General features: G+C 34.3%; 2 protein-coding genes across 3 annotated transcripts in view; both read left to right on the forward strand.

Annotated features, from left to right (window-relative positions):
• LOC136841819 (uncharacterized protein KIAA0513) overlaps positions 1-19,622 on the forward strand; it is a 52,693-nt gene extending 33,071 nt beyond the window's left edge. The window contains exon 11 of the mRNA XM_067109173.1: positions 286-19,622. The gene's annotated coding sequence lies outside the window, so the exon portion shown is untranslated. The remainder of the gene's footprint in view (positions 1-285) is intronic.
• A 7,265-nt stretch (positions 19,623-26,887) lies between these two features.
• The window catches only part of LOC136841821 (uncharacterized), a 628,887-nt gene continuing 628,868 nt past the window's right edge, over positions 26,888-26,906 (forward strand). Inside the window, exon 1 of one of the 2 annotated variants that reach the window (XM_067109179.1) lies at positions 26,888-26,906. This exon is cut by the window's right edge and continues 1,037 nt beyond it. The gene's annotated coding sequence lies outside the window, so the exon portion shown is untranslated. The other variant, XM_067109181.1, reaches the window with a different exon arrangement.

The following is a 26,906-nucleotide window of genomic DNA, read 5'->3' on the forward strand; positions in this document are numbered from 1 at the left end:
AGCATCAGTAGTCATAGGACTTTTGGAAATGCAGACTTACAGTTTTTTAGTAAAGGCTACATACAGGGCTGGATGAATGGTATTTATTTGTTAAAAACCCTCTCTTTCTTATGTTTATTGAAAATTTAATGGTAGACTTGGGTGGACTATCTAGTGCTTAATATTTTGATGAGGTTTTGAAGAGGTGTGAGCAAAGAATGTTAAAATTCATGAATGGCAGCTGGTGTTGTGTAGTGATGTCACAATATTTTTCTCTCTGCTTTATTCTTATAATTTTCTTTCCAGGTGAAGTAACACTCATCTAGTTGAGGTATGTATACCAAGTGTTCCCCTTGAAGAGGTACAGGTAATCCAAAAAAGAAAAATTAAATCCCAGAAACTAAATTGGTCTAATACTGTACTGATATATTGCAAATTGTGTACAGTATAAGGTAAGTTGAATAATCACGGATATCCATTGGAATCTGCCTTGAATGAAATGCAGTATAAGAGCCTTAAGGAGTTCTGTTGTCATTAAGGGTTCTTTGTTTACAGTGGCAAGAATTCAGGCTTGTTTGGAAATGAAATTGTCTTCAGTACTGTGTTGCGTGCCTTGTAGGAGTTTTGTACCGAGGTTATGGTATGTAGATTCCAACATCTTGATCCATGCCAGATTTTCCATAACTAGACATGGCTCATAACATTCAATAGTTCTTCAATAGTTCTTGATTATTCAGGTCAATTCATGGGTTTGACTGTAAATGAGAGGTCCTTTAAGAGTCCCTGTCCCTCCCAGTACTGGTGATATTAATGTGATACTTATTTTGAAACCCATGGATTATACATAGCTATTAGGTGCTACAAAATTTAGTGATACATGAAGAAGCACATATGTATGTATGTTCAATAATGTAGTTGAATTCTTTTGTTATTGGGTATGACGTGATCTGCAGGTAAGGTCTGAGAGTATTTTAACTGCTTGAGGATCAGTGAAATATTGTTGAAAGACAGATATTGGGTTTGTTAATGTAAGTCGACTATAGAAATATAGGTATCCAAATATGGTATTATCATGACATTTACTATGATAACACTTTCAGATTAGCAACATACCTTTATCTTTTGATACTTGTACATTATTTAAAGAAGCGATAATGCATTTGCAACAGTATTAAAATTAATATTAATAGGATATATATTAAAAGTAGGAATTAAAAGCCAAGTTATGTTTACACTTTAAATTCACCTCAGTTTAAATGGCTTTCATTTAAAATTTAATTCTATTTTTGTACTTGAATTCATAGATGTAGGGTCCCAATTATAATTACAAATATGTACAGTATTTAGAAAAAAGGCACGATGCTTAAAAGTAATTCTGTTTGTTGGACTGACTTATTTTCTATATGATTTATTTTAATTTCAGTTTTAAGTGAAATTCATAATTCTCTTTGTTGGATTGACTTATTTTCTATATGATTTTTTTTTAATTTCAGTTTTAAGTGAAATTCATTTGGTTAGTAGATTACATGCAAAAAAAACCATTAATCATGTTCTGGGCATGATCTGAACTATATCTTGGTTTTAGAAATGTTAAGCTGAACATTATAATTCAGTATTATATATATAGATAATCTTAGTAACTTTGTCATGCAGTGAATTGTCTGTAACAGTTTTTTGTATGACAGGTTAATCATAACTGTTATCCTATTTACTTAAAATGAAGCAGTTACACTTTTATGATTAGCATATTCTGCAAATATCCTGTGGCTATACATTTTTCTAAACAAAGAAGTATATAAACTTGCTTAACGAAGATAGAAAAGTAAGATTTAGAGCTGAAAGGTCTGCAGTAAGATAAATTTTGTATGAAGCAGTAGGATTTGTGGAAGATGTGTAAATGTCAGCAGACCTTTTGCAAATGCGAACTGATAGCCCTACTTTCAAGTATGCAAGCAGATTGATTGGTGCCTGCCAATTAGTACATTTTTTTTATTTTTGCCACGACAGTGAAACTAACATTTCCATGTTTTGGTATCATGAATTGCATCAGGAGAAATAAAAGAACTGACCAAACCCCCTCATCCCCGAGTGAATATTAGGTTGTGAATCGAAACCCTTACAAGGACAAGTTATGCTTGTGTCACTCATAAATTTCATTAGGTTTACGTAAACTGCTTTCTTTCAGCAACAGCTGTATGAAAAATGCTACCTTCCCAAAACAGTTTAAGAACTGGTGATCCTTGTTTGCCCAGATTTTAAAGCATCCATTTCTGTAGGATGACTTAAAGATACAATTCATTGTATTTCACATAATTTTTAAGCAAGTGCTGCATGTAGTCTAACCATCTATTGTATGGTTACTTGATGTTAGTGACTTCAGAAACACTAATTTCACAAAAATAATTTAACTAAGTTAATTTGTATAAAATATACATCAAAGCACAAATTTAAATCAGTTTCATAGAACAGCTTGGTAAGAAACATGATAAAGAGTACTTTTATAGTTAAGTTATTGTTACGGTAAAATCTGAAAAAGTATTAATATTCTTAATGCTGTGTATTCTGTGCTCTTGCTGTTGTTGTTGTTGTTGTTGTTGTTACGTTATTTAAGAAAAAAAATTTGTGATGACATTAAATCTTATAACTTAATTCCTCCTTGATCAAGTTATAATTAATTAAAATAAATTATTTATTGTGTGTATGTTTAATGAGCATTTGCATCAGTTGATTAAATGCATGAAATCAGAAATTAAAAAAATGTTTTTCAGTCTGTATATCTAAGGTCAGTACCATATACATTCACTCATCTATTGGTTTCTTCATCACAGTTGTAAACCTCACGGAATTACTGTTCAGAAGTAGCCTCTTGTACAATTTATTTTGTGAAAGCAAATAACATTTACTAAGACATATAAATAACTACAATCATCTAGTCAGTCTCATTATGTCATGTGAATCCGTTTTAAAGGTACATTTTTAGCGCTCTAGTATTGGCTGTAATTTGACAGGTATTGTAACAAAGATGTTTTTTATTAACACTACAGTATAGGTATAAGTTGATTATTTTTGTTATTCAATTTTTATTAATTAACTTTTATGTGAAGTATGGTACAAATAAGAAAAATATTATTGAAAATGAAAAAGTCCACGAAAATCCATGCTGCCACCGTCACTGTCTGATTTTGCTTTGATTGTAACAATAGTTATTATATTTTTTGCAGATGATGAATGGCAATTTTGCCATAGAAATTAATTGTTTAAAAGGATTTATACAATTTATCTTCATTCAGATGTTATGTTATTGTTATGCTACTGTTATATTTAGAGATGAAAATACAGCATATTGTTTTCCAGTATAATTATCTAGGTTGCATATATTTATGCTTGCTAACTCATTAAGAATGCAAGAACCAAACATTAGAAACTATCTTTAATATGAGAAATTATCTTTTGGTAATATACTGTATCTGTTGTGTTATAGTTTTGCATTGTAAAATAGATTGCTAAGGTCTGGTCACATAAATGATAGGACCGAAATACGATTACAGGAATACGGTGGCCAGTTAGAAGAGATACTAAAGACAATGTGTAAACAAAACAGTCTTTCTGCTAACTTTGCACCTTAAAACAATGCAGTCAGTTTTCACAATTTTGTGTCTTGTGTTAAAGAAACAACTTCTGTGAGGAAAGTACAATAGTTGGATCCATTTCTGAGCTCTGAAGGTACTGGTACACTAGTTTTAAGACTATCACTATCATAGTACAGTCAATTAACTAAACACAGGACGTGTTCAAAGATTTATTCATAAGTAAGAAATACAAATTTGGCCGAGGAGGAAGAGACCAGACAGAATGGATGTGAAGTAAAAGGTAGAAAGCAATGAAGCTGGGTATGAAAAAAAATTCCAGTAATAATGGAATATGATAGTAAAATTTTTCAATAAATATTATACAGTATTGTATAAACTTTCCATAAATTGGAAACTAGAGTACCTGACTTGCATGCCTCTGCACTTGCAGCCATCCAAATTTTTTAAAAGGAGGAGCCAAAGGTGTAAAACAAAAGCTGTCAGTTATAATTAAAAGGTAATAAACAAATAGAAATGAAATCCAAATACATTTGTGCATGTAAAGTAAATGATTATCAAAACATACATGAGAAGTAAATATTGCAAATGCAATCGGTATACTATACTGGGAAATGTATGTATACATAAAAGATAGGAACTGTACATACATTCCAAATTAGGATAGAGTTGGTAACCTAACTCATATGGAAATCATGTTGGGCCTTTAGTAGATAAGTAAATGCAGGTGTTCATGGAACTGATCAGATAACCTAGTTGTGACTTGAGAGCATATGCAAGACTCCAGAATACTAAGTAATATCTATGACACTGGTTTTACAAGGTAACAGCCTTTCTCCTGCAACCAGTGTACATAATCATTATCAATTTTTTAAGTATATCTAAATCCATCTCCTGCAGCATCTTTCATAATAAGATAGTGAACCTGTTAGACTTTTTGAGGACAGTTCTACATGCCGAGTCTGTAACAGAAGTAACGTAAAGTTTACTTGACTTTTACATGACCTGATCCTAGAGGCAGTTTTTCCTGGGGCTCTCGATTTCAGGAGGGTGGACAGAGTATGACCTTCATCTGCACATCAACTTCTTGGAGATACATGCAGCACTAATAGCCCTGCAAACATTCCGAGATTATGTGCAGATGCACTATTGGGCAGTTCATCACACGTTGAGCTGTCAGCCAGGTATATTCCGATATTCCGGGCAGGAGGAATAGTTTGACAGTCCAACTCAGCTGCCAGGAGCAGGGAGTGGGGACAGAATGGTCCTTGTACCCTGTCTCCAAGGCTATTCAAGCTTTGGGGAATACCAGAGATTGAGACTGTATGAAAGTCATCAGGCTTATGTATTGCTTAAATTGAACTGTTTAGAGGAGAGCTGACTAATCCTTCCTTTGGAGAAAGTATTGGATGGACCTACTATTATGAAGTCTTGTTAATTCAGATGAAAATACTGAAGTTAGTCTGTCCAAACAAATAAGGAATGACATTCCCTGGTAACCATCAAGAGGTCCACAAAATGGCTGAGCTAAAGTATTCCTTGTGACGCTGTAGAAGGGAATAGTTGACTACTAACTGTCATCGTCATTTGATCATTTCTATGCTTGGAAGATGCTTCAAGCAAAATATTGTAGTGTATGGAATACATAGCCTCACTGAATGTAGGTCATGCATATTTTACTAAGGAGGGAAGGTGAGACCTAAGAAAGGATACGAGTGGTAACACCACTGACACTGATAAAGCATAGCATACTGTGAACAGAATTCAAATTGGTCATTAAGGTAGCAACATTTTCTGCACATTATAATGCAGGATATAGCCAGAATCATGTTATGCAACAGAGATTTGGAATAAAGCTACAAAGAAAAGGTACATTTGCAATGGATGCTGATACTACAGGGAATATGAGTAAAATGATGTCAAACTAGAGGACTGTAAGTTATCTTAAAAAACCATATAACCATGAAAAGCAGCCACTAGTTTGTGGTGCTAGCTACAGAGACTTGTTACAATTGATATAAATGACTGTTCCATTATTTCTTACACAGTAAATTGCTGCTAGACATTGGATGTAAATATTAATACTTTCCTCTAGGGAGGTGACTGATCAGTGCAGAATTTTCCATTAAAATTACTTGCTGATCTTCAGGATAATACATAAACATTTTTTTCAGTTATATAATTGTGAAACACCCAGAGTTTGTCTTGTTCATTGTGAATAACTAAAGGTTGCATTGTAGCTAGACTTATCTTTTTACATATTTCACTTATTCATTTTGGGGTCCAGCATCTGGTCACCTTCAAGTAGCAAGTTTGTGGTACAGTATTCTTGATTTTGACTTCTATGTAACCATGGCTTTCTATGAAGTCTTTGAGCTATGCAGTCAAGCTGTGAAATGTGTAAACATTAGTTGTACTGAGATGCTTTATTAACTATATACTATAGTGCTTTATACCTGCACAAAGACGTTTTTCCATCAGGAGGTTCTCGACTTTTGTCACAGAACAAAACTAAGTTTTGTGATAGAAAGTGATTTAAGAAAGTGATTTTCAAGAGCGACTACCCAAAAATAAACTTATCCTTGAAAGATTGTACTGTAATTTATAATTACAATGCATACTATCTTTTATAATTGCAATTTTTGAAAAATTAAAAATCATAGGTTCGTCAGATTTACATCCCTACTAATTGTATGTCATTGTAATTTCTGAAAATTTTGGGCTCACTCGATATCAGGCAGTGTAGATTTGTTTAATTTGATTCACAGGGACCAGCTCTATAGGAGGTAAATGAACTTAGTGATCTGGTTAAACTGATGAATGGAATTGGTAATTAATTTAAGCCTTACAAAGGGACCAAAATCCTAAAAGTTCCCTGTTAGACGTATGCAGTATTGGTGAAAATAGCTTTTCTTTCTCCTATCTCAAATACCTTGAATAAATCTGCTGTATTACCACAACCTCAGTGAGGATTATATTTCAATTAACGTTAATACATCTAACTCCATTTCGCTGTACGTATAGTGTTTGAAGTGCTGAATGCCAGACATTTCAGTTTTTAGATGAAGGTCTTAAAATTGTATTGAATGTTATCTGAAGATGTTTAAAAAGTCATTCTGTCCCACACTAACAGATGTTTCATCATCACCACACAACTGCTGCTCTGAATTTAGTATTAAAACTACATGCATAGAGTAAAAGTGAGAACTTTTTTGGGACTCTCTTGAACATCTTGTCAGGTTATACTGTTGGTTAGTTCTTGAAGGAAAATGAAAATTTAAGTTAGTAATAAAATGTCAAAAAATAAACATTATTTTAAGAAACTGAAGAGGTAGAGACGGACCCATGTAACAGTTGCTGACCTGTTAATTTTCATAAGAATCTGTGAATCTGTATTCAAGAAAATAGTGCCATTCAATACAACCAATACATTATTTTCATAGTTTATATTAATGTACTTAATTTGAAAACTAATAGATTTTCTACATTACTTTAGAACTTAGAGGAATACAAATCTTGACACAGAAATGACAAATTATTAGGGGTAGGTACTCTGTTGTAAGTAAAGAGTAGATGCTTCTACAACTTTTGGTGATCTGTTCTCTGCTTTTTCGCTCACTTTTTAAAACTTATTTATGGTATGTACTATTTTTTTCTTACTTGTTTGATCAATAACAGTTACAAGAGACCTGAAGAAGCCTTTTAGACATACAACACAGAAGTGTGTCAATGAAAATTAAGATTTGAAAAGAATCATGAAGGTTTCGGCATTGCAGCTAACATCAGAAATGAACTCAGTAAGGAACCTATAGCAGTGAATATATTGGTTAGAGAGAACAGTAGTGCCCTGATGTCCATGAGAATTAAGTAAATTCAATGAATATCACTAGATTAATTTTTTATACAATGAACATTTAATTAAATCTCTTAACAATTATCATTGCTTGTACTGTACAGTATAAGAATTTCTAGTAATATGCGTTAAAAAAAATTTAATGTACAGATGAATAGGCTCTTTTCCAGTTCCTAGATGTTTGAAGATCCTTTAAGGGGTAGGATCAAGTCATTAGTTTCTTTGTTCAGTTGAGGCCTGATTATAAGGGTTTCACAGTTCTTGGTTATCATGATATTGGATGATATAATTTCAATTACTGTTTATATGTCACTTAGAACATTATTTTGCAACTTTTCTGTTAAATGTTAACTGATTTTGAGAGTACTTTAGATACTTAGCAAAGACAAGAAGTTCTCCTCGCATGTCAGCGAAATAACAGTTGGAACATCTTACCCAAACTTTTAAGGCAAAATAAAAATTATTTGAGAGTCATAAATAGTTTTCTGTATATGTCGGCAGCATGCACTTACTTTTATTTCACCTTTAAGAAATGCTGGTGCAGTATTCTATTTTGCTTTTATTTGAGTTCTAAGAAATGCTGGTATTCCATTTTGCTTTTATTTCAGTTTTAAGAAATGCTGGTATTCTATTTTGCTTGTAGGTGCATTCTTTGGATGTGATTGGTACCTCACTTAAAAGAAACTTTAAACTGAAAGATTGGAATGCAAGAGTCGAGGACCTTCAAAGTGTTGGAAAGACTTAAAAATTATTATAATGTGATTCTTAAGATAACATGACTGTTTTTGTGATGTCTGTGATCATTATGATAGATTTTGCTATATGTGGCGCTTGATACATGATAATGGACATCTGTGTCTTGCAACTTCCCAGATATTGTAGTGATACTGAACTGATGATTTACATAAAATTGACCCATAAGACAAGGGAGAGAAAATTCTTGGCTCCTATAGACAAAGCAGCAGTATAATGTGATAAATTGATTACATCTATCTTAATGTACATCAGGAAGTTAGTGTTAGATCTTACAATAGTTAAAAATTAGTTAAACCTGCAAATGAATTGAGCTTTAGACCTGTAAAAGGTTTTAAGTCTGTAATATGGTGTACTAGACATGAAATGATAAGTGTGAAGTGCTTTGGGACATTATTTTACATTATTTTCACAGAACAATATTTCATTGGAAACCACGACTAAGAAAGTAGCACAGTGTTTTGAAGGAAGAGGAATTGGAATGCTTCTTGTATTGTAAATAATGTGTATGTTAGAATCAGTTTTCATTAGTGTTGGTTTACTCAGTATTTGGGAGCATGGCAAATATTTATGAACTAATACTGCTGAGATTTAAACTTAGTGAAGAAATATATCCCAGAAGTCAGTACTTAATGAAGTACAACCATAATTGAGAAGAGCTAGTTTTTATCTTTCATGCTATGACTGTTAGTTGTTTCTAATATGCAATTACTGTATTTGCATTAATTGGTACTTTCTTCCAGCAAAGTGGTTAAGGATGGAGGTATGTGCCAATGATATGAAGGATCCAAGTATCAAATGTTAAGCAACACAGAGATTTGTATCATTCACTCCCATGACTACTGTTCATATTTTGTTTCTTTTGGTAGTGCGTTGTTATTCAAATGTGAGAGTTGTATTGATAATGTGATTCACATTTATTTTTTACATTCATGATAATACAGTACTATACTACAGATGTGTTGTTTTCACAGTAACAGTGTACTATACATGAATATACAGTATACAGTATAGTTGAACCTTCCTCTCTCAGTGAGGTATGTTGTTTTGTACTCAACTAACTAAAGATACCCCATCATATTTTTTTACATCCTTGATAGTGACAACCCAGCTAAAGGGAAAAGACAAGTCAGACCAGAATGTGTACATCTGAAGTGGTCTCATTGAAATGAAATGTTACCCATCTTGGTGGGATTAAATTTGGAAGCTCCTGCATGACCATTCTTACAGTTTACCTCTGTATGCCAGATATGGTCATAACATTGTGAGCAGCATGATGTGAAGTAATTTTGGTTGGCATGGCGTGCTGAGAAATTCATGCACGAGTTAACCTACTCGGACCTCATTTGTACTAGTATAAACTAATACGCAGTATGACATTGTCTTGGTGTGTTGATTACAGTGGTTTGTAAGCATAGTATAAGAACACAGGAAGCATTTGGAGTGTGGGCTATAAAATGCACTTTTAGTGTACATTAGTACAATGCACTTGTTATCTGGAGAGACTCTTGAAAGTATTATATTGTAATCTGCATCAAACTGTCTGTAGCAAGGAAAAGATGTTATATATATACTGTAGTAAGATTTTTAGTGTCATTTAGTTTTCAATTACATTAGGTTCTTGCAGCATTGTGATTCGGTGTCATCTCTGAAAGTTGCTTATGTCAGTTCCAACATTTTGAGAGGCAAATTAAATGCATGCATGTATTTTACCTTACAGAGATAAAACTTCTGCATTGCAAACTGAGCATGGTTGTATTGGTTGACTTTCATTCAGTACTTCTGTATAGTGTCATCCATTTTGGACTGATTCCCTTAAGTGCTACATATTTAAACAAGTATTATTTTAAATTTAGTACTGGATGGGGCTGTTACATAAGCAAAAATTGATAGGTGCCCATTTTAAGAAAACTGAAAGTTGCTAGAATCTGTCTGTATGAACAATAGAGAAAGAAACTTATTTACTCATGCTGTTGAGAATAGTAGACATTGCTAGCATTGTATGTGTGACGTTCAGTTTTAAAAGCTTTTGTAGAAATTATGGACGTAACCAAATAATTTTTTTTGGACAAAACCAAATGCAATATGTAGATGATTTTTTTATGCTCTCTGTGTGTTGTTCTGTATGAAAATTAGAATGTTTGTACAGTACCTAGTACTAGGAATGTATGTTTACTGTAGGACCTTTGTACAGAAAATATATGCTTCTCCTTATTATTTTCATATAATGCTTACATATTATATACTTAGAAATAGCTTTTAAGCATAAAATGTTATATGTACAACAGAAGAGATCATGAAAGTTACTGTATATCACTTATGCTTCTTTCATTTAGCATTAGTTTTATTGACTTATGAAGAATCTCTTAGTCTTGACCTTTCTAATGCTTAGTAGCCTAACTAAGCAAAAACTCATACACAGGTATTGATTTTATTCAAATATGCATATACAGTATTTCCCTTACCTTTATTGTATTTGTAAAATAAGCGACTGCTGTATATGATTCTTGTTAAATTTAATAATTTACAGTATCCAGTATACTGAGCATTTATCATATCAGTATGAAGTCTACTAAGAGTACTATCTATATATAATATCATATTTTGAGGTTGATACTGTAGCAAGAAAAAACTCAAGAATCTTTTCTAAAGCTTCTGAACACTATGCAAATCTTTATTTCACTATGTAAATCTTGCTAACATTTTTTTAGGTCTTACAACTCATAAAAAAACAGTTATTTAATCTTGATAGTAGAGGTACATAAGCTGCTAAAGTAATTTTGATATTCTTTGGCAGCGCAGTAGTAACTTCCACTATTTAACAAAACTTCAGTATTATCAATCTTTGTTGTGAAAAAAATTAAAGTGAAGGCTTGTCAAATTATTATACAGTACTGTAATACTGTTAGGTTATTTTACTGCATGAAACTGAATTGTTTCCCCTCAGTGGAATTGCTTCTGAAGCCTTACATATGTAATTCTACTGAAGCCTGCATCCTACAGAAAAGTAGTAGCATTTGTTAGGGGCTAAAAACAACTACCATTGACACTTTTGGCAGTTTAAAAGCTTACTTATGTAATGAGGGGCAACATACCATGCAGTCACTAATGGCCAAATAAAAGACGATACATTCGCCTTTTTGATTTTTTAATGAAATTTTGATTTTATAATGAGACAGCAGCCGAGCTTTCCTTTTTTATTGTAGTTGTTTTAAACTTACTACCTTCACCAAGGAGATTTATGCCTTTGTTAGCAGGATTACAGAGAAAGATCTGTTTGAGATTTTCACAAAAATGTTTAGCAAAGGTGGGCCTTGTGACTGGTATTAAGTATGATACTTAGATTTTGAGAGAAATGATATAATGTTTGGGGAGAAGGGGCCTTTTGGGGGCTGGATTGCTTAGTCATGGCAGTCTTGGCACACTCTTGTACTGTCTCTTTGTACAGATCTCTTATGTTTGGTTTTTTCTTCATTCATATTTTCTAGATTCTTTGTAGAGTAATACCAGTTTTATTTTCTACATTTTATTACCTGTTCACACGCATCATTTATCAAAAGAATGCAGTCTAGGTCCTCACATGGCCCACCTGTGTGATTTCTGATTCCCTTTCTCCCCAACCTTTAGCTATTTAAATCCTTCTGTGGGAAAAGAGTTAGAGATGTTGCATGGAAGTCACATTCATTACATCTAGCATAATATTTTTTGAGCTGTGGTAACCAAGATGATAGTAGAGTGTTTTCTTTTTTTTTTACTCTAAATGGGATGTTTCTTTATACTGTATTGGCATCAGAAAATTGAATACAGTGTTTCTGTCTAAGTGTGAGGAGGACTGCTCTGTTATGATTTCCTCCTCTAACTTTATGCCAAGGACACCGCCTTCCATTTGGCCAGCCCTGAAGGAGCTGCATGTTTTGGTCCTTTCGGTCTTGCTGATCTACAATTAATCCCTTCCTGACTCATACCTCTACAGCAGATTTCTTTAGTATATCAGATATTTTGCAAAGAGACTTTTGTTAGGGGAGACTTGAAGTGATTGCATTCTTTCCCCTGTGTTTGACCATCATTGTTTGTACTATTGCTAAATCCTGTTGAGTTTCTGACATTAAAGGGACCAATTTCCATGCTTTCTGAGACTTGCTAGACATTCAGTTGCTGCCTGTAAACATCTATAATCAAGGCTTCTGCAATATATTAGCTAGATCAGTTGATAACAGTATGAAACAAAAACCTTTGCAGACCTTAGGTTTTATTGTGATTCTTGACAGAGTCCTGGATGATCACGCATCCTGTCTGTAAGCTTGTAAGTTTTGACACATTTTGGCCAAAGAGCCCCAGGATGTATTCCAATGACCTAAAGGTAGAAATTTTTGACATTAGTATGGTTCCTAGGTGCAGTAAATTCATATTGGTTGGTAGTCCTCTTGTTTAAAGTATCCTGGCCCTTCAGGTTCTTCCTAAGACCCTTATCAATGTAACCATTATGAGCAATGTAACCATTATGGTTATTTTCTTCCAGTTATCTTCTGGTTCTGTTAAGTGATCATCCAGTTTGCACTATTTGCTGCATCCCCCTTCTTTTTTGTAAGGCCTAGCGTCATGCCTGTGCCTGTGTTTTTATTATTATTATTTTATTATTATTATTATTATTATCATCATACTAGAATCCCCTGGCGAGAGGCTGCCAACTTCTTGCTGGTCTGAGAAGGTATGTTTATTCACATCATACTAGTCTTGAAGCTAAGTTCAGCATGGATGTTTAAATGGCTGAAGTGATGTTAAAACTATACACCGTAATTCTTTACCACTTGTTTGAATTGATGTTATGGTTTGTCTCCTCCCTGTTCTGTACACAACAGTTGCTTTCCATAGTGCAGGTCAGTCACATGCCAATAAGGACTTTGAATCCTGGAAAAGAGGAACTTGAGTGTTGTCAACCAAGCCTAGTTAATTCCATGAATACTCCCCCATGGATATTAGTGGTACTGCAACCTATTCAGTGTATTTTATATTAAATCTATCACCTTTAGATAAATCTAAACATGTATGCTGCTGTCTCTATGGAATTTATGAAAGTGTAAACAAGTCCAAACATCAGAAATGGTGAAAGCACTGAATTATCTTAGTTCCAGTGTTTGGGCCATGTTGCAGAATTTCATATATTTATCCAGCTTTCAGTGGTGAAATTTCAAATTTTGGCATATCTATAGCACTGGATCAGATTTGGTGCCCTGATTAATACCAAAGCAGATGTAATTGTTTTCATCTTGTGATCATTACCATCATCATTAATGTTGTTACATCAGATTTTTTTCTCTTTATGGAGTTTCAGGTGAAATAAGTTCAGTTTTATTTTGAGCAAACTAAAGTTCACTGTTTAGATACATATCATATTATTTGTTCTATCAATCAGTTTCTTCAGCCTGGTGCATTTATATGAAAAATTTCCTTATCATTGAGCTCAGGGGATTTTCATTGAAATCTGTTGATGTGTTCTTCACAGCTTTACATAATGTAATATTACTTAAGTGATGAATTGTTAATCATGTTTATTAATGAAATAACAGCCAGCACGGCAGTTAGTGGGCGTTAACCTATTACTGTGGAAGCTTCCCATCCTTTGAGGTTTCTACTATCCATTTCATCTCTACCTAGTCTGATGATATAAACTTGAATCCCTATTCCAGGCTATGGAAGAATTTCAACAATTTGTGTGGTTTCCTATACATCCTTCATTTTCCATTTTCTTTTTTATTATATGAATACTGTATCATGTCTGAGATATGTACCAGTGCTTTTTGTGTCCAAGAATACGTCAGTAAAAGCTTTCTTTATAGGTACTTTATTTTGATACGTATCTTGTCCCTGTCAATTGTTACTTTGGTGGGAGGAATGTCACAAGTATTACACAGAGTAATGACTTTTTGGAATGTTTTGCAGATTATTTGCATATTTTGCAAGAGCCAAAAGTGTTTATGGGAGATTCTTTGATATCTGGTAAGAAAGGCATTCCAAATAGGTAGAAATGGAGAAGTGAAGTTCTTATGGGTAGACTGCATGGCTAGTATTCATATTGATATCAGCTGTGATCTGGATCCTATGCTATTGTTTGTGAAAGGCCAAATAGTAGCATGGATGGCAGCCATGATCTGGATATAAAAGATCCAATGGTTATTATGGATTATTGACAGTAGGTTGGCAGGAGCAGACTAGGATTGTTCAATTAACACTTGAAACTAACATAATGATGTGGTCATCTTCCAGGGTCAAGCACAATGGAAAGAGTGCTGATTTCAGCCCTGTGTAATTTGCTGTTGAGAATTATGGAGAATATGAGTTTACATATGTGTTAGACCTGGCTGAAATTGAATGCCTCATTAGCTGTCTCCATACAGCTATGACCTGCACCTTCAGTGTATGTAAAATAATGGGAGTTATGTAAAAGCTGTGAATACTATTAACTTAAATATACTTTACTATTTATGGTAATCTGAAAATGTATCTAGAGTGAAGTCAAGGTAACACAAAACATTAATGACAAAACCTCTATGTCCTGTACAGTACTGTTGTCAGGAATTTTTTTCTACCTGTAGGTTACATATCACAATGTAGAAGAGTTCTTTGCTTTAGAGTCTTATAAGAATTTCAAGCCAGGTAAATCACTCCCATACTTCTTTTTCATTTATTAAGGTTTCTGGAAAGAAGTGAAGCGGAATGCAATTTTAGCACACTGTAACATCAGTTGCAGTAACAGAGAATAATGAAATAATACACATGCACACAATTATTTTCTCAATTCAAAGTAAATATACAGGTTACTGTATGTCTGTGTCTTGCTCATTATAGATTATTTTCAGCTTTACAAAACTGAGGTACAAATAGAAAGCTCACCTTACTCATAAGCACAGTCCTTTTGGACACCCTCAGTGTAGAGTTTTCCAATAAGCATTATATTTTTTGAGACTGAATTAGAACACTAGACATCAGGTTTTGGAATAAAAATATCATGAATAAAAATATCATGAATTCAAAGTACAATAAAAATAAAGAGCTTGAAAGTTACTTCGAAAGAATAAAGCTTTTCTTGATTACTGATACCCAGAACTTAGATTTGTATACTTTTTAGTAGTCAAGTTTACAAATGCCAAAAGGAAATTTAACATTCATAAGGTTACAAGGCTAAATGAATTTCCATATGCTATAATATTCACCTTAATATTTTAGAGAAATACTGGCATCTTTTAGTTACTAAAATGTTTTCTTTTTAGTATACTATGAAGTGTGTGATTAAATCTCACTTGCTATAATGATTGGCCATTTAATGTACCAGTATTAGGCTCTCATTCCTTTTTGAACTGATCCATTTGATCATAAGTGACAATGGTGATTTACTTACCGGCGTCGCTAAAGATATTTTAAATAATTTGTTTACAGTATCTGCAGTTTCTTTTAATTCATAACATCACTGAATTTACTGTGTACTTCTGATTAGTATTTTTTCAACCTCGTGATGTAATTGACATGAAAGTGATGATACTCAGATAGAGTTCCTGAGTAATTCAGAACCCTACAGTACTTCCTAACTGTATAGGAATTGTTTGGAGCAATATATGAATTGTTTATTATTAATATACAATATAATCAATCTCTCAGGACAAATCTTAAGAATTGAAACTGAACTCAGTGGTCTGGTCAAGCATTTTGTAAATAAGAAATATAATGTGGTTGGTGAAGGGGACAACAGAGCCTGGCCTATGTTGCGTAATAAGTTCGCGAGGGCTTCATTATCAGAGACTAAATACTTGCATACATACATACATATAACTGTGGATTTTCTTCACCCATTCTGAGATTACAAGATGATATTTATTTATCTATTTATTTACTTTTGATGTTTTACCATAGTAGGCTTGCAAGTTATGCTAAATTGGCCTTATTCTGAGGAAAAGCCAGGGTATATTATTGTTATTATTATTATTATTATTATTATTTATTATTATTATTATTATTATTATTATTATTATTATTATTATTATTATTATTAAATAATTTTAGCAGAAGGCCAGGATGCAGGGTGTGTGTTATTTGTTAGTGGTGGGTGGAGAAAATGTGCTGCACCTCATTTCCTATCTCAATATAGTAAAACTATGGAGTACAATGAAAATCTCATTCTCATACAGTATGCCCTATTTTTTAATGTAAAGCAGTCTCACTTGAAGAGCTGCAGCAGTACGCCAAGAGGTACAAATTACTATGTACCATCATTCGATTACTTTATGACAACATTGCCAATGTTTTTTGCCATTGGCACATACACTAATTGGATGAAATAAAACATTCATCAGCAAATGTTTGCTGACTGTCAAGCTGTGCATTTTTTAATATTCATTCAAAGGATGGTGGAAGCACAGAGTAAAGCTCACAACTGGAGGAGGTTAACTTGATTTTTTTAGTATCATACCAACAAATTAAACCATGTAAACAACATGAAACTTAGAAGATTATGCAAACAGGTTGCAGAGATACCAAGGTTATCACAAACCTATTCATCAGAAGATAGCCTTTAATTGTGTAGGGTACATCTAGGAGCAGGAAGCTAAAAGGTAGAAAAAGCATTGTTCAACCTCGCATGTTCAGCCAAGTTCTTGTTACTAAACAAATCTTTGAATCATGGCTGTTAAATTTTAAGCCTGACAAGTGACATTTGCATAAATTTAAGATGCTTTCAAGGGCAGTGTTTAAAAGTAATGACTGTTTTTACAGTCTTCTTAAATTATGATTTTTCAGTTTGGTGCCAAGTTTAAAATTCCCTCTATATCTCATATAGCTACAACAGATTTTATTATGGAATTGTGTAAGCTGGAGGTGTATTGTATATCTTATTAGTTTTTAATTTTGTAAATTAGTTGTACCTGGCCACTGAAAAGAGACCTTTTTGCAGCCCCTTCTTCACAATTCCAAGTTTTTCACGTTTTCAAAAACCGTGATGTCATGTATACTAGTCATTATATGTTAATCTCAAAAACTTCGTTTTTTCCTAAGACTTAATATATTCCTGCTTGTCTAACTGTAAAATACCAAAGAAGGTGGCATTTTCAAGTCATAATTGTTTCAATGTACACAAAAGCATGAGAATATACATGAGCTATGAAGATGTACTGCAATGTGCACATAAGTACATATTATTCTTGGTGGTAAAGATTGTCCTTATGGTAACTGGTATGAGAAATTATGATTTCCAACTACTATAGTAGTAAATGCCCAGCATTAAGAATGTTTATAAACCAACATTGATTATTGCCATAAATTTTCCTGTGCAAACACTATTAGAACCTGAATAACATTGATTACACTCAACAACTTAGGACAAGTCTTGGCCACAAATGTCTGAAGGAATATTGACAGAAACTTCACTTCTCAGGTTTTTTAATAAATGTAACCTGTCAGGGTAATATATGGTTTCTACTGATTTAAGAGAAACTCCATTAGGCCAACTTTATGTGAGGTGAGAATTTCAAATCCATTGTCGGGTTATACTACTACCCCCTTTTTGTATTTTTATTATTACTGTATGTTTTTCAAATTAAAAAAACCTTTTATGTAATGTTTGTGACTTTAATAAGATTTTGTATGTCTTTAATGCTTGTACAGGTCACCAAGACAATAATCTTGATGTTTATTTTCAGCACAGTACAGGTATACAGTAAATTTGTAGAGGGAATTTGGAAGAAGACTTTGTTAATGGAAAGAGCTTGGTATTTAAAGGTTTTAAATATCACAACAGTTAAGGAAGCGATATTCTGTACATTACCATTTTCAAATGGTTATTTGTTTAAGCTCAAATTTGTGTCTTTGAAATTCTTATCCGTCCTCATAAGTGAAAAATGATACTGTATAAACCAAGTGAAAGATAAAAAAAAATTAGTTTATGGGGATGTGCTGAATTGGAAGAGAAATGTGGCTATTAATTCTCATTTTACTGCTATGGAATATGTTTGAATGTTTTGTTACTGTTAGATATGGCAGTTAGGTTTGTTATCTGTGACCCTGTGATACTAATTTGATGTGGTTATCTCAATCCTTGTTGATATATCTTCTTTTGAAGCCATGAGCTTAAACATTACATTACTCCACTGGACATTTTATTTGAAAATATATTGTGACATTTTATTTAAAAATATATTGTCTGTATCTCCTTCAATATGAGGGATAATTTAATAGTCAATGTGATGTGTTCAGTATAGCACACTGCTTTACTACTCAATTATTTCTCTGATATTAGAGGTACTCAAGTAGAGAGTTGATGTTTCAATTACTACAATAATCATTAAAATACCATGACATATAAGAGACATATTTCTTAGTGTGAGGCATGGAGAAAATTTACTGCTTCACGGTATTTTGGTATAAGCACCTAATTCTGTCTTTTAGACAGCGCTTGCAATCTGGATTTTTTAAAATTAAATTGGAATCTTTCATATTATAAATTTACATATGTAAGTTATGCATTTTGAGCAAACAGCCCCCATTCTGATTTTAAAAAGTATGTACTGCAAGCATTGGGTGTCCTATGAAGTTGTCCACATTTCTCTACGCCTGTGGTTGTGCATCACTCAGTGGTGAAGCATTGCTTTTATAAGGCAAATGTCATTATTTCAAAGCCTACCTAAAGCCTACTTTAATCTGCAACTTTTGCCTTGCATGAAGTGTGTGTTGCCATTGAACTGCTACAATCTCAGAGAATGAGAGAAATGCTAAAATTTGTATCACTGCTCTTGTTTATATACAGATTCATTAAATAGCAGTTGGGTGTTTTTGTTAAAGATTGTACTTATTATACTATAAAGGTTCAGGATTGGTACTTAACGAGGGAGAGGGAGGAAGGCTTTCAAGCTCGATATATAAATAATTGGAAGTTGGGGGCTTATGTACTGTATATAGGTTATAAAAGAAATCCAAATAAATATTTAGGTAGGTGAACGGTCAAGAAAAATTACACATTTTAAAAGATGCTTGCATGTGGATTTCAGATGTTTCAGTGGTGCAAACAAAGCTAAAGTAATGAAAAGTCAAAGTTCCTCTAAGCAGTATTTTTTGGACATTCTGGTCAGTCTTTTTTTTTTTTAAATGACAAAACCAATGTTATTTTTCCTGGTAACAAACATTTGTCAATGAAGTGTTCATCATTATACAAAAGGCTTGTGGAAACAGAATTCTGTTTTTATTACTGTTCAAAACAGTTTTGAGATATTTCCCATTCTCAAGTATGCAAAAGGGTTCTCTTAACAAGATTCCCTTTCTTATACGTATAAGAGTGGGTTGTGAGAAGTCATATTTATTTTCTTATACTGTATAAGATATTACCATTCCACAATCATTGTTATTGTTGATATTTGTAGGCTGTTATCTTTGGATGCATGTAACAGAAATAAAGATGACATTTCTGTTCACCGGAGGTTTTCATTACCCTTTACTCAAATGGGCATGATTTCTTCACTCTTCAGTTGGTAAATAGTCATCAGAGAAATTATAATAATGTACCATTTTGTTCTAATTCATGATTTGAATAAGTCTATTCCTGATAGAGCACTTGAAGAGTTTTAGCAAATCTACAATGGGGTTAGTACATGAGTGTAATTGTGGTTCATAAGTAAATTCCAAGATTGTTCCTACAGAAAGAGATACTCATTACATCATATGACAAAGTCTTCCTTGGGCAATGAACTGACAGAATATGCTAAGTAAATTCATGTCATGTAATGCAATGTGAAAACAATAATCCAATGTGAACTCCAAACCTGACTTTAAAATGTTGGTGGCAGCCCTCTGGATATAATAGGAAAAGTGAATCACTGCATGGTACTGAATAAGACGACTCGATGCATGAGACTAAGCAACCACTATAAATATTGATGGAATTCATCAGGAATAAATACGGGTAGGAAAATTGAATGCCTATATAGTATAACGTTTAGGAGAAAATAATATCAGAGACTATGCAACACTACAGAAGTTTTTAATGAAACTCAAATGGCTTTGACTTCTTGTAATTAAGCATTTTGTTTTAGTACTTAGTCTTAATACCTTGCTTTAAAGCCATGTATATAAAATACGATAAAATCAGTAACTCTGATATAGCAAAAATAATTTTGTCAGAGCTTTGAGACTGACCTGTTCTTTATCATGTAACCATATTGTAATGTATCTGATGCTGATTATGGCAACTAAAGCGTAATAATATGTAATTGAAACTAAGTATTATAATAATAATAATAATTATATTAATGAAGTAATAATAATAAAAAATCCAAACCAGAAGGCCTAACTTAAGCAAATCTGAGTAACAGAGTAGTACTAATGCAACTAATAATAATAATACAGTAATATGATTTCCCCTTTTTTTTTATTTATTTATTTAATTACTTAATTTTTTATGTAATCTTTCCCCATTTCTTTTTCCAGCCCGAGAAGAACCCTAAAAGAGTTCAGAGGTCTGGTTAAACAAATCATTTATAACTAACTAACCATGCAGTAACTGCCAGACAAAAAAAAGACCCTAAATTAAAACTGGAAAACCAGCGGAATGGATCGATCACAGCATCACCAGCCTGTATGTATGTCATCACCACCTCTGTGAGCAAAACAAGTAAAACTGGGTGTCAGCATCGTACCCAACAAAAAAGAAAACGAAAATGTAAAAAAAAAGAAATAGCATGCAGTGGCATGAATCCACCACGTTCATTCTTCAAATGTGAGTTGAGCGTCATGAAAATAAAGGAATAACATTCATTTTAAATGGAGGGTCTGGCAAAAATGGGAAATGTGTGTCATACGATTTACAAAGGTTATTTTATGTACGTAAATTGTTGAAAAATTAAATGCACTTAATTATATGCATTTGGAGTTGTTTGTCCAGTGCCCTTGTAGATTAAAAATGGCAAACATACCGTATGTAGCCTACTTACATGGGCAAACAAGAAAGTTAAGTATACCTTAGTTTTACCAGACCACTGAGCTGATTAACAGCTCTCCTAGGGCTGGCCCGAAGGATTAGACTTATTTTACGTGGCTAAGAACCAATTGGTTACTTAGCAGCGGGACCTACAGCTTATTGTGGAATCCGAACCACATTATAGCGAGAAATGAATTTCTATCACCAGAAATAAATTCCTCTAACTCTTCATCAGCCGGCGGCGGGAATTGAACTCCGGCCCATCGAATGACGGTCTAAAGCTCAACCGACTCGGCCAACAAAGGGCTGGGCAAACAAGAATAAAGGAAATTACATTATGTGGAACTGGAATTAGAATATAAAATTTAGGCCAAAGACCAAGAGCTGGGACCTATGAGGTCATTCAGAGCTGAAAGGTAAATTGAGAGTAAAGAAGGTTTTAAGGGTGTAACAGAGGAAGACCTCGCAGTTGCACTATGAAACAATTGTTAGGAGAGGGTGGAAGGTAAGATGGAAGAAAGATAATATAAATGGAGGCACAGTAAAACGAATTAAAGAGGTTGCAGCTAGGGGCCAAAGGGACGCTGCAAAGAACCTCAAGTAATGCCTACAGTGCACCTCGTGAAGTACACTTGTGGCACTAACCCCCTACGAGGACTACAGTATATGGCCAATGGAGAATCCAGAAAAGGTTCTATCAACTGCAAAATCATGTATTACAGAACTGAGATCTTAAGCATAACTGGCTGGCGAGTAGAAACTGAAGAACCACAAAAAGTGGCTTCAGCGGAGGAAATTCTCCACAAATGAAAAGTTTTGCTCCTCCAGACGCAAACTTTACACATTGCAGTCGGCGTAAGTTAACCAAAGTGAAATTTACTTATCTGTGACTGTGTCAGATCTCTAAAACTGTAAAAATAATGGAAATTTGACACGTATGGTCATCCATGCAGTAGGTTCAAGGCCTCCAGATAACAGAAAATTAATTGAAAAAAGGAATAGCAATTTGACTAGGGAGAAAATGAATGAATAATCGCACTTTAACAGTCTGCGAGAAGTTTGAGAGTAAAGCGTAAAAGTTGTATTTGATATATAGCGACCCAAGATAAATCTTATGAAGGAACTGAACGAGGTGAAATGTGGAGGAATCTCAGGATACATGGTGTAGAAGGTAATTGCCAAGAGCGAACCGAAGTTATGATGAAAGCAAAGGATGTGTTGGGATATGCAGACTAAAATTTACCGATTTAGTGTAAAAGTGAATTTCAAAAAAAGAGTGTTTTATGTTGCTACCGCTCACTGAAATGTGTGACGTGTGAAGTCAGTGGAAGGGTAATAAATCTAGGTGCCAAGTTTCTGATCAAGACAATGGGTGGTGAATGGAGCAGAACTTGGCTGATGTTCAAGAAAATATATTCAAAATGCGTTAAAAATATCTTATATCTGGTGGATATCCCATAAGGTTATCTACACCTACAGTGTCATTTAAAATTTCTTGAATATTTTCTAACCATCTAAATGGTATTTCCTCCTTAAATGGTCATATCTAAAACGGTGCACCAGCATATGCTTGACAGATGGGCTATCACAGTGGGCACAGTCTGGAACGGGTTGTTCATCACTGGGAGAGTGGGTTCCGTTCGCAGCTAGCACTCTGCTGGCCGAGCGTCCGAATTTCCGACCGGCCAATGAAGAATAAGACGAATTTATTTCTGGTGACAGAAACTCATTTCTCGCTGTAATGTGGTCCGGATTTCACAATAAGCTGTAGGTCCCGTTGCTAGCTAATCAGCTGGTTCTTAGCCACGTAAAATAAATCTAATCCTTCGGGCCAGCCCTAAGAGAGCCGTTAATCAGCTCAGTGGTCTGGTTAAACTAAGGTATACTTAACTTTCCTTCCAAAAATCAAGTACGTGTTAATCTCCAATTGTAAGGCAAGGTCAGATTCCCTTCAAACCGTTCAGGCTACAACCAGATCCCCAGAGGTCTATTTCAAAGAACAACGAACCTTTAAAGCAGCATCACAGCTTCTCCGAAGCTGACGAGCATCACTGATGCGGCAATGAAGATTCTGCCACAGTTTTCGAGCAGAGGAAAATAAATACTAAGGATGCCAGTCTCCGTGACATCGTGGCATCGCAACAAAATGTTGACAATGACGCCCTAGAAAACGAGCACACTGATTCGAAGTCTCAGTCACTAAAGGTGACAGGAAAGAGGTCCTAACTGGGACACAGCCAAGCAGTTTATCTTCGACGATGGCCTAATTTCAGTCTCAGCTCTCCGGGCAATCTCGTCCAGAACATCGAGCACTTAAAAAATACACTATTGGATTATGAAATTTAGGCCAAAGGCCAAGCGCTGGGACCCTTGAGGTCATTCATCGCTGAAAAGGAAACTGAGAGCAAAGAAGGTTTTAGAGGTGTAACAGGGGGAAAACCTCGAAGTTGAACATTGAAAGAGTTGTTATGAGAGGACGGAAAGTAAGATGGAAGAAAGAGAATATGAACGGAGGTACACTAAAACGAATGAAAGGTGTTGTAGCTAGGGGCTGAAGGAACGTTGCAAAGAACCTTAAGTAATACCTACAGTGCACCGCACACGAGGTGGACTGATGGCACTAACCCCTACGGGTAAAAAAAAATACCATAGCACTCCTTCCATCTTGGTTTCATAAACAGCAATTGACAAGGAGTCGAAGAGTACACAATCTAACCTACATTCTGTTCGACAATCAAGAGGACGATTTGTTTCGTAAACAGATTAACCAAACCACTCAGGAATCCTCCAGGTACTAGGAGGAGGAGGAGGAGGAGGAGGAGGAGGAGGAGGAGGAGGAGGAGGAGGAGGAGGAGGAGGAGGAGGAGGAGGAGGGGGAGGAGGAGGAGGAGGAGGAGGAGGAGGAGGACCGTGACGAAGTGGATGGATCCTCCCTCCACGGCAGCCAGAGTAGATTGCTTTGCCCCTACAAACAGCCTCAGAAAAATGACTTAGTAGTTTATTATTCCATATATATTTATTACTGACACAAATATCGAAGCTGGTCTGTCCTATAGGGGCTGCAGCATAGGAAAGTCTTAAAAGTTGGAGGATCTCTGCTACCTCCCTAAGAATGAGAGTTTTAAGAGAATTGGTGGAAGGTATATAATTCTCTTAATAATCCTAAATAGTAAATACTCTTGGCACTTTCGTGTACATCTCTTCATTTTGTCTATATGAACATACATACACACATATATATAGTATATATGTATATATAATATACATATATGTATATATATATATATACACAAATGAAATTTATCACATCACCGTGATTCACATACAAGCATTTAGCTACAAATTTCCTTTAATATCTAATTCGCACTACCTCGGAAATAATATATTTTCATATACCGTATGTTACAAGAAGGGAAATTTTTTAGTTGATAATAAGTTCGTCGTCTCGTGGGCTCGAACCACGGAAGACAAGAACTCAGAACTACATCTGTGTGTGCGTCTATGCATGTGTGTGTGTGTGATAGGGAACATACGTGTGACAATACCTCATCCTTCCAAGAGATGGTTAAAAGGTCTAGAGCCTATGGTTTACATGGAAGGGCAAAGACAACGATTCCGAACTCAAAATTCTACGGAGTTTCACGGTCTAATTTCACTTACTTCCAATAACTTAGTAACCCTACTGTGTGCACAGTACGTCTCGGCTTGTATGCCCGAGCCCGGAAGTCTAAGCCAGTCTCTTATTTCCTTAAAAACCTACATTTGTTTAGGCAAATTGCTGGCATAAGGCCGGCATGACCCAAACCAACCATCATTGCAAAAGTGCGAAAAAGTGACAGTCCACTTTTTAAATCGACACCAGCAGACATTGTCAAAGAAAACGAGACAGTTAATGCTCAAATAAAATCCTAAATGAGCACATCTGTGTTTGGGATATAAGACCAATTGTTTGTTTATGTCACGGAATTACCCAATCAACATACATTTTCATGTGTTTCGTTCATCACGAAACGTTAATCATTCTAGAGCCAGATCATTCCCGTCAATTCTAAAAAGGTCCAACATTTTACATTTCCGCCGTTATCCGGAGCAATTCCTATAATTAAATACTTCTCTATTTTAAGTGACAATTTTTTTCTTTTTCAAAATGTTTGCCTGCAAAAACGACATTTTTTCTATTTATCGTCGTAATGACGCAATACCGTACAGTTAGCGTATTCCGAAAATAAATGATTCAATTCATCTTGTAATTCGCCAGCTGATGTATGCTAATGGGTCTGGGAATTTGCGATGAATTTCAGCAGGCTTATTTTGCTGGGGCGTTTTGTTCAGGTGGAATACACGACAGAACTGTGTCGGTGATCGCCAGGAACGAAGTCATCGGTAGTATTATTAAGCCGCCGTAATGATAGTGGCAAGCGGATAATGAAATCCACACACACACACACACACACACACACAACATATATATATATATATATATATATATATATATATATATATATATATATATATATATATATATATATATATAGTATATATATAGTATATATATACAGTATATATATATATATATATATATATATATATATATATATATATATATATATATATATATATATATATATATATATATATATATATATATATATATATATATATATATTTATTATAATTTCTGGAATTTTTGCGTTTCTGATACGTTTGTCTTCAAAATAATAATAATAATAATAATAATAATAATAAATAATAATAATAATAATAATAAAATAAAGCACACGCGAAAATCATATCGACGGAGGCGAGAGAGAGAGAGAGAGAGAGAGAGAGAGAGAGAGAGAGAGAGAGAGAGAGAGAGAGAGAGAGAGAGAGAATGTCCTTACCATATATTGCCACCTAAGCACATTTCAAAATCCCTTAATATCTTAGACCTTTATAAACGTTTCTTAAGAGCAATTTCTGGAGCCAATTTCTTCTTAAATTTAGCTCAAGGAAATTAAACCTCTCGCCATCTGGGGAAAAAATATCGAGCTTTCGATAAAAACAAAATTGTTTCACTGCTAAACAAATTTCACCGCTAAACAACAATGATTATACAGAAACACTGGCAAAACATCAACGACAATAGTAATAAGAACAATATGGTAAAATAATAGCTTATTATTATTATTATTATATTGCATTCACAGTAAGAAAAGATTTATAGCACCAGAAGCGCAACAGAAATGGAAAAGTTAAGGGTTAGTCCTGTTCGCTACTTCAGTGACCATTTCAGTCCCGGAATATTGTTCAATTCTCATCTTAATCAGCTTGACCGAAACGGGCAGAATAGAAACAATCGGCCCAGCTAGTCAGAGAAAGAGACAGGGCTAAGATATCAGGAATGGAAAGGGTTGAAAATATAGTCAATGACAAAGTGATAACGACAAAGTGATACTATATTACTATCCTACAGAAAACTATCCTTTTTCGACTGTTGATAGGGCGTCGCTTTCGTAAGCTGACAAAAGAATGCACCCAAAAAAATAAATGAATAAATACAGGCCCTTTGAAGCGAGGGAAAGGGTGTATTTCGGAAAATGGGGAACATTAACCCTCAGGTTGGGAACAAAAGAGTGAACGAGAGATATAAAATGTTTACGTTGTTGCTGTCGTGATGTCAAAATCTCTCTAGTGGTCCATAACATCAAGGCGGGCACCGTCTCTCTCTCTCTCTCTCTCTCTCTCTCTCTCTCTCTCTCTCTCTCTCTCTCTCTCTCGCACAAGGCAGCAACGGTCCCCA

The sequence above is a fragment of the Macrobrachium rosenbergii genome, chromosome 9 (genome assembly GCF_040412425.1).
Source record: "Macrobrachium rosenbergii isolate ZJJX-2024 chromosome 9, ASM4041242v1, whole genome shotgun sequence".
Taxonomy (NCBI): Eukaryota; Metazoa; Arthropoda; class Malacostraca; order Decapoda; family Palaemonidae; genus Macrobrachium; species Macrobrachium rosenbergii.